Source organism: Ailuropoda melanoleuca, chromosome 14 (genome assembly GCF_002007445.2).
Source record: "Ailuropoda melanoleuca isolate Jingjing chromosome 14, ASM200744v2, whole genome shotgun sequence".
NCBI lineage: Eukaryota > Metazoa > Chordata > Mammalia > Carnivora > Ursidae > Ailuropoda > Ailuropoda melanoleuca.
The window spans coordinates 101,974,373-101,983,691 of NC_048231.1; the positions used below are offsets into that span (position 1 = coordinate 101,974,373).

At 44.0% G+C, this 9,319-nt stretch overlaps 1 protein-coding gene across 1 annotated transcript in view; it reads left to right on the forward strand.

Moving 5' to 3' along the window:
• The first annotated feature begins 6,251 nt into the window (after positions 1-6,251).
• Positions 6,252-9,319, forward strand: part of C14H18orf63 (chromosome 14 C18orf63 homolog) — a 35,350-nt gene continuing 32,282 nt past the window's right edge. Inside the window, exon 1 of the mRNA XM_002921223.2 lies at positions 6,252-6,323. The gene's annotated coding sequence lies outside the window, so the exon portion shown is untranslated. The remainder of the gene's footprint in view (positions 6,324-9,319) is intronic.

A 9,319-nucleotide genomic window follows, 5' to 3' on the forward strand; every position in this document is an offset into this window, starting at 1 on the left:
CTTATTTGGTTGATTTCTAAATAATTTCTTATTAGCAACAATTTTCAAAATTTTCTAAATATTTTACATTTTTATTCATTTTCAAAGAAAGCATTATGGCTTGAGGTTGTTTTTAACAACATATAACACCAAATGTCAGTTGAGAATCTCTGTTCAATTGAACCGCGGAAGCAGAAACGAGGAGTACAGAGCAGTGGATATTATCTGACCACAAAGCTCATCGAATGTCTGGAGTTCATTGCTGAGGTAGGGAAGTTATCCTCACTAACTTCAAACGATGACAAGTTAACTATATATCTTATTGTAAATACATTCTTAGGCATATTTTCCTTGTATGTCCATCTTTAGAAGCAGGCAAATAAGGAGAATGTTTGATAGAAGGACATGGCTGCAATATTACATTTAGTTTTTAAAATCTTTTTGTCTCCAGCACACGTAAATAGAATAAAAGCAAAATGGTATACATAAGGAAAATTCCAGATATCCTATTTAATTTTGTAAAGGGTTTAGGATTCCAGACAGTTCTATGAAATACAGTTGATGGTGTATTTCCCAAGTCAGAAGCTTACAAATCATCGAAGTCACCCTCAAAATTGATTGCATCACCAAGACCCAGAGATTTTCCATCTTAAACATCTGATGAGTGTTCTTCTCTTTTATCCCTAGGACCATTCTGCCAGATCTGCCTTTCATGATTACCTGCCTACCTGCTTACAATAACTTAGCAGGTTCTCCTTCTGGTCTTCAATTCCTCAGGTCCGCCTTCCATAGAAGAATAAATCTAAATTAAAGTCTGATCACATCACTACTTGCCTAAGACTTTCCAATGTCTCCCAATAACTGAAGTTCCCATTCCTTACCAAAGCATCCGAGATCAATCAAAATCTGCCTGTCTCCAGCTCCATCCTTTATCGTTTCCACCTCAAACCTACAGCCTAGTGACAGTGAGCTATTTTTAGATCTCTGGAGCCACAGCATCCTATCCTCACTTCCATACCCTTGCTCAAGTCCCCTTCTCTGCCAGAGTACTCTCCTCACTCCCTTCTCCTACTTCCTTTTTCTTGGTCTGTAACTCAGGACCCTTTTTAACTCAGCTTAGGAGTCAATGCTGGAGGAGGCACATGCTGATCACTCTTTCCCTCCCACTAATGCCCATTCAGTATTCCTTGAATCTCTGATTATCTCTATCACACACTCACGAAGTCATCAGTCTACACATCTTCCCTTCTCACTGGGCCAAAAGTTCCTCAAGGGCAGGGACAGTTGGTCACAGCTGTATCTTCAGCCCAGTGCCTAGCACTCAGTGTGTGCTCAATAAATGTTTTTGGATGAGTAAGGGTATAAACTGATATAGAAGATGGCATGTAAGTACCTGGAAATGTCATAATTTTACTTTGACCATACTGAAAAATGTGGACTAATTTATTTATCTGTCACTAGGAAGAGGACCAGCCAAGTTTTTTAACTTTTCCCAAGACATCTACCAAAGATAAAGCTGTTTTCTTTCTTTCCCAGCCTAGGAAACAAAAAAAGAGAGGCTAAATGCTGCAGCAGCATGAAAATAGTTTAAAATGAACAATGTGCACACCTAGGAGCAATCCGAAGTGCTCTATGTATCCACGTAATTGTAAAAGTGATGTGAATGATGAAGAGGGCAGTGGTGTTCTTGTAAGCTGGAAGCCCCATGTCAGGAACAGTTACCTACCTGAATAAAAATACCACTTAGGACCTCTAAGGCTGATGCTAGAAAGAAGTAAATATTAGTCTCTGCATATCCTTATTTTCCTGATTCTCTTATTGATTACTGATATCACTCCCTGCCACCCACCACCACCCTACTCTCCTCCTTGGCACTCTGGCATAAGTAAGCAGAAATAGCTCTCTCTTTGCTTTCTTACAGCAGGGCCAGAATATTCAAATGAATTTGCTAAAGGAAGCAAAAAATAATTTTCCACCACATACAATGATCTTAGAGCCTGAGTCTATTCATCTTTAATAAATGAAGCAGTGAGGTCAACTGAATCAGTTCGTTAGATTCTCAATTCTCCTTAAGTGACTATGAGGCACACACACCCAATGGGAATCCTTTCTAGCGACACGTCATGCTGAGTCCCAGTCTCCCTCTGTTATGTTTGAAGACAGCTGATTATGCTTTACCCACAAATACAATCTTAGACATCCAAACTCTTCAAATTCCCGGTCAAGGTGCATGCTGAACAAAGCCTCAGCCCCCACCTCAGGCTTATCATCCTAGCTTCAGCTCCCTGACTAAAGAGTTGACTTTTTCTCAGGTAATCTTCCTCAGAAATGACCTTCATTTTCATGTGGTACCTGCCTAACCACAAAATATGGCCCAATCTTTGTGTGCCCAGACAGTTTAAACACGATTTAACATACTGCAACAACCCTGATCTTCATAAAAGAGATACATACAAACTGGTAGGGGGAAATCTTTTTTTTTTTTTTTTAAGATTTTATTTATTTATTTGACACAGAGAGAGACAGCCAGTGAGATAGGGAACACAAGCAGGGGGAGTGGGAGAGGAAGAAGCAGGCTCCCCGCAAAGCCGGGAGCCCAACGCAGGGCTCCATCCCAGGGCTCTGGGATCATGCCCTGGATCAGGCCCCAGGCCAATGGCAGACGCTTAACGACTGAGCCACCCGGGCGCCCCTGGTGGGGGAAATCTTTAAGAAGATTCTTTCCCATCTTGACCGCCTATGAGTGAGATAAAGGGAAACAAACATAAGTAACTCATAAACCTAGTAAATTGAACAAGCCTGTCCAAAAGATTGTCATCAAAATGTATCCTGTCATTAAAGTTTTTCCCTGGATAAAAATTCTGGCTGGCCCTATGACATTTTGTGTTTTATTAATTAAAAATAATGATGTAATGTTCATATAAGTGAATGCACATATATATTTTGAAGAATAATAATATACATGAACACCAATGAATACTTTACTTGACTTGGGGACTATAGGCTCTCCTACATCCTATCCTTCTGCCACCCAAAAATCATTATTATCCTGAATTGTGTTTATGTTTCCTTGCTTATAAAAAATATTTATGCACATATATATACATCAAGAAACAATTCATTGTTCAGGTTTTCTTGGAGAACTACTGAGCTTTATAAAAACAGAATTACACAACTATATGGCCTTCTATGACTTTTTTCTATACAAGAATGCTCTTTGCAGCATTCTTCATAATATAATCCCAAACTGGCAGCAATCTAATTGTCCATTTAACCTCTGAAAGGGTAAACTGAAGTATATACACACAATGGAACACTATCCAGTAATGATGATATTGCTACCCTCAACAATATGGATCTCACAATCATAATGTTTACAAAAGAAGCTAGACACAATTCATGTATGCTTCCATTAATATAAATTTTCAAAAGAAGCAAGATTAATTTATGATATTAGCAGTTGCAACAGTGATTACCTTGGGGCAAGTGGGGAAGTGGCTGGGAGAGGGCATGAAGGGGAATATTGGAGATGCAGGTAACGTTCTACTTTTAGGTCTGACTGGTGGGTAAACAAGAATGGTCCTTTTTGAAAAACGATAAAACTAAGTATGATTTATTCACATTTTAATTTTAAAAGATTTATCTATGTTGTTCCATAAGGCAATGTTTCATTTTAACGGACTATAACTGGACATTTAGTACTTGGGTGTTTGGTGATGAGGGCATAATTGACAATTTCAAATATTTTTAATTCTGCCTTGTTAAAATTGTTGAAGCCAGAGGCCATAAGTTCAATAGCAGAGATATTAAGAACACAAAGTGCTGACAGGTGTGTTTTTCAGAATGAAGAACACTTTATCTGTACTTAAACAGATAAGAAAAGCTAGTGAACATATACATTTACTAAAACTGAGTCTATATTTATTTTTCACCTTGTCCTAATGCAGTTTTTTCTTCCTATGTGTATATAACAGGTAGGATTAAGAACTTTTCTGTAGTCTTCAAAGATTTGTTTAAATAATTCCAATGACTGCTGACATAAAACCAGACTATAAAGGTTTAGAACAGGGATTCCTGGGTGGCTCAGTTGGATAAGTGAGGGACTCCTAATTTTGGCTCAGGTCATGATCTCAGGGTCAAGAGATCTACCCTTGCCTTGGGCTCCACATTCAGGAGGGAGTCTGCTTCCCCCTCCCCACCTTGGGCACACAGGAGCTCCACTCTCTCTCTTTTTCAAATAAGCAAAATTTAAAAAAAAAAAAAAAAAAAAAAAAAAAAAAGGACAAAAAGTTTATTTGTTGGTATATCTGTTCCAGAGGATTGTATTTCGTTCACTTAACGTTGCAAACTGTCATAGGAGGCTCATTTTGGTCATCGATCTTGTGATAATCACTTAATATCATCTCCCAGCTGGTTATAAGTAACCAAACAAGTATTGAGCACTTTCTTACTGAGTTACAAAGATACCTAAAAGCACTCCTCTTTAACAAGGTTTATTTCGCAAATACATAATAAGTAAATTAATGGATCAAAGTTAAACACAATACAAAATCTCATCTTTTCACAATATACCTTTTGGAACCTGGCAAAATATGAGGTTGAAAAATTTTGGCTCTTCTCTTAATAATATCCTGGCACTCCACCCGTGAGGTTACTCCTCATCTCCAGGAACTTACTTTGGCATCTCCCAGGACTCAGTGTAAGGACTTCTGTTCTCCTACACTCAGTCTCTTGGTGATCTAGCTTCGTGGTTTTAAATTCTGTCTGTTACATACAGATCCTCTTCACTTCCCAGTATTGACATGTCCAGAACTGCACCCCTCCTGATCTTCATCCCCAAATCCTCCTTCCTCCTACCGCCTTCCCCTTCCCAGTTAATAACAACCCTGTCCTTCCAAGTCCTTAGTACAAACACCTTGGAATTATACTTGGCTCCTCTGAGGCCCCATGTCAATCCACGACAGAAACGTATTTAACTTCAAAGCATGTTCACAACCCAATCCCACCTCCCCAGCCCTCCCCTGATCCAAGCCTCACCACTGCTCTCCTAGATCACCCCCATCGCCTCCTAAGGGCTCCCCCTCCTGTCTCTCTGTCCCTGTCTGTTCATTCTCAGCAGAGCGGCCTGGGTGCACCAACTGCAAAGTGCATGGTTTAGGGCTAGTGCTGTGTGTCCCACTTCAACCTCTCTGGGCTCCACTGCGGCCAGCTGGCCACCCTCCTACCTCAGTCCTTTGGACTCGCTATTCCCTCTCCTGCAACCTTGTCCCCTGACATCCCTGTGGCCACCCACTCCATCGCCTTCATGTCTTCATGAGGCCTCCTGGCCTCTGTCGCGGCCTTTCCCAACACTCCCTGGCTTTCCATCCCCCTTTATTTTTCTGCAATGCACCTACCACCATCTACCATACTCATATTTTTCTCTTTATCCCACTTTTTTTTTTTTAAGATTTTATTTATTTATTCAACAGAGATAGAGACAAGCCAGCGAGAGAGGGAACACAGCAGGGGGAGTGGGAGAGGAAGCAGCAGGCTCCTAGCGGAGGAGCCTGATATGGGGCTCGATCCCATAACGCTGGGATCACGCCCTGAGCCGAAGGCAAACGCTTAACCGCTGTGCCACCCAGGCGCCCCTCTTTATCCCATTTTCTGTCCCTCAACCCCCAAATAAAATGCAAGGTCCTCGAGAACAGGAAATGTTATTTGCTTCATGGTTCATCACGAACTCCTAGAAAAGCTCCAGGCACACAACAGGCACTTCATAAATACCTGCCAAACGAAGGAGAGGTGCCCCGGAGGTGCTTGCACCCAGCTGCTTCTCCACAGAGCGCTGCACCACTTTCCAGTCAGGGACGATTCGGCCTCCGCGGGCCTTTCACGGGAGGCAAAGGGCACGCTTGCCTCTGTGAGCCAGGAAAGCTGGCCAGCGCGGGGAATGGCGCCTACGGCTCCCCCGCGGACACACTTCGAGGATGCGGCTGCTCTCTCCCTCCACAGCTGCAAGGCCTCGCACACTGGACACCGCTCCTGCCAACCCCCGCCCTTCTCCAAAGGAATGGCAGGGGCCGCGGGGCCCTCACTGGCGTCAGCAGCGTGGGCGGGAAGAGCTGAGGCGCGCGGGGCATGCCGGGGGAGCACGTGGTACATGGGGGCGTGTTGGGGCTATGTGGGGCATGCTGGGAGAGTGCACGTGCCGCACGTGCGTGGGGCTCACAGGAAGCAGCGCCGAGAACAGCTAAGAGAGCGCCAAGGAGGCAGCTGAGGAACGTTGATAGTCCAGGGGGGCGCGCGGGGCGTGCTGGGAGCACCGTCCAAGAGCAGCAAGGAGGTCGCAGAGGCGGCAGGTGAGGAGCACGGGTCCTCACAGCACAGGGCAAACGTCCCTTGGGAGACGTCTGGGTGAGGGATCCAGAGAGGCGGCACTGAGAGGCTTGCAGGCCCTGCCGGCCGCTGCACCCCTTCCCCACGCCAGTGTGAGGGCCTGGGCGTCCGCCACAAGAGGTGACGGCTTTGAAGGCGCTGCTGGTTCTCGGTAACCGTGAGGGGGCGGTGCGCGTGGGGGCCCCGTGGCAGCGCCCCCACAAGCGCGGCGCATCTCTGCGGGGCAGTTGTGCTGGCGGAGTAGGGTGGGAGGGGCCCAGGGTTCCAGCGTGCACGGCGAACGCCTAGAGGCAGCGCTCAGACAGCGCCTTCACGCTGAAGAAAGAGCTGGGAGGTGTTTCCTAAGCGGTCCGTCACCGTCCGGAGAACACGAGGCCGTGGGGGGGGGCAGGCTGCGCGGACCCTGCGGCTCGCTCGCTGACCGCTCCTGTCGCCAGAACACTGCGCGGGGCCGCGGTCCCCCGCGCGGCGCGTCAGTGAGCCTGAGGCCCAGGGGGGTTCCGGGGCGACCCGGGGAAGGGGGACAGGCTCTGACAGCTGCCCGTTAAGGCTCCTGAGCTCAGAAGGCACCCGCGGTCGTGCCGAATAACGGAACAGTTCTGGCCTGCTGCTGAGCGGGGTGGGGGGTCACCTGCAGCTTTCTGAGCAGCCTTTGAAGGCCGGCAGCCATTTCGAGGTGCCTCCGCCGGAAGGTGTTGGAAGGGAAAACGACAGAGTCATGTTAGTGGGAAATAGGTAAAAAGAAGGGGGAATGAAGCATGAGAGAGTATGGACTCTGGGAAACAAACGGAGGGCTTCAGAGGGGAGGGGGGTGGGGGACTGGGATAGGCCGGTGATGGGTAGTAAAGAGGGCACGTATTACATGGTGCAGTCGGTGTTATACGCAACTAATGAATAATAGAACTTTACATCAAAAACTAGGGATGTACTGTATGGTGACTAACATAATATAATAAAAAATTTTTATTAAAAAAAAAATACAACTAAGGAATCACAGCCTTGGGCCTGCGTCTCTGACCTGTGTGCTTCCGAGTATGCGCAGTCATTCCTCTGGGCCGGCGCCCTAATCAGTTCCTTGCTTTATGTCCTGCCTCTTTCACTTTTGATGCCCTTTTTGTAATGTTTCAGAGAAAAGTGGATTTTCGGCAAAACTGGGAAGTAGGTTGTCTTTGCCTTGGAACTTGTACTTTTTAAAAAACCTTTTCATAACAGTAAATGTTGAAATAGGAGAGCAGAAAAGCAGAAGGAAGGAATATTTTTGTTTTTAATGATGTCAGAAATCCCACTGATGAGGTCATTAACACCTTGTGGGAATTTGTGCTAACCTTTCTATAAGAGTATTTCCCATTTTAAAAGAACCAAGTGGTCCTGCGGATGTGGAATTTCAAACACTCGTTCTCGAATGTGTGGAAGCTGCGTGGGAGCCGGCCAGAAGGGCACTGTCCGCCATGTCTTATACCACAACACATTTGGTTTGGTTCCAGAGATCACGCCTAAGGCTGGTCCTACTCCAGATTCTTGGGCTGATATGTGATTACTTTTCTTCCTAAAGGGAGAAAATACATTGATTAAAGTTTTGAGTACTAGACTCTCAAGTTACCTTCCCCCTGCTGGATGTGTGCACGTGAGAGAAGTTGAGCTTAACTCAGCGATTTTAACATTCCAGTTTTCTCTAACACACGATAGACTTCAAAGGTATGCTCTGTGAATTATCAACTATAAAATAAGTCCCAAATAGAAGCTTTAAAGCTAAGTAATTTTGGAAAAGGAAACTAGATACCAAAAATTAGAGATCTTAGTAAATACTTGTTTTCATGTAAAAAGATGAAAAATATATTCAACCTTGTAGTGCTTTACAGAGATAACCTGAAACAACGGAAGNAGCTTTAAAGCTAAGTAATTTTGGAAAAGGAAACTAGATACCAAAAATTAGAGATCTTAGTAAATACTTCTTTTCATGTAAAAAGATGAAAAATATATTCAACCTTGTAGTGCTTTACAGAGATAACCTGAAACAACGGAAGACTTTGCTATACATTAAGATTTAAAAAAAAAATTATTGTCATAGGAAATACTTCTTTTTTTCCTGAAAACAAAATGAAACTTAAGAATAGCCAGGAACTTTAATAGAAGTTTATTAAATAAAGACAATGGGATAGAGATATATCTAGCATCTAGGTGAGAGTATGCATTTAATAAATAGTAGCTCATTTTTGTATTATTGTACTCATTATTTTACTTATATAGAACTTCAGGCTTGTAACTCTACATTATCTTTTTGGAATGATGAAAATTTCCTAATATGTATTATAATGGTTACATAACTGATACTAAAAATCACTGAATTTGATAATATAAAAAGTGAATTGGAGGTTATTTGTATTACATCTTAATAAAATTTGTAACAAAGTTCTAGCAGGTTGAACAATTTTTTATTAAAGATTTTATTTATTTAGAGAGAGTCTGTGCGTTGCAGGGGGAGAGAGCATCTCAAGCAGAGTCCCAACTGAGTGTGGAGGCCAGCTTGGGCTCTGTCTCACAACCCTGAGGTCATGGACCTGAACCAAAATCAAGAGTCAGTTGCTCTGGGGCGCCTGGGTGGCTCAGTCATTAAGCATCTGCCTTAGGCTCTGTTCATGATCCCAGCGTCCTGGGATCGAGCCCTGCATCATCGGTCTCCCTGCTCCGCTGGGAGCCTGCTTCTTCCTCTCCCACTCCCCCTGCTTGTGTTTCCTCTCTCGCTGTCTCTGTCTGTCAAATAAATAAAATCCTTAGGGGGAAAAAAAAGTCGCTCAACCAGTGGAGCCACCCAGATGCCCCAAACCAGGCCCCCCTATAAGGGCAGAATGTTAGTGATATTTAAATGCTAAAGTCTGCTAATTTGTTTTTATTGTCTTATTCCAACACAATATCAAATATTCTGTGATGGGTTGGTGTTAACACCCTTTTGATAAGATAA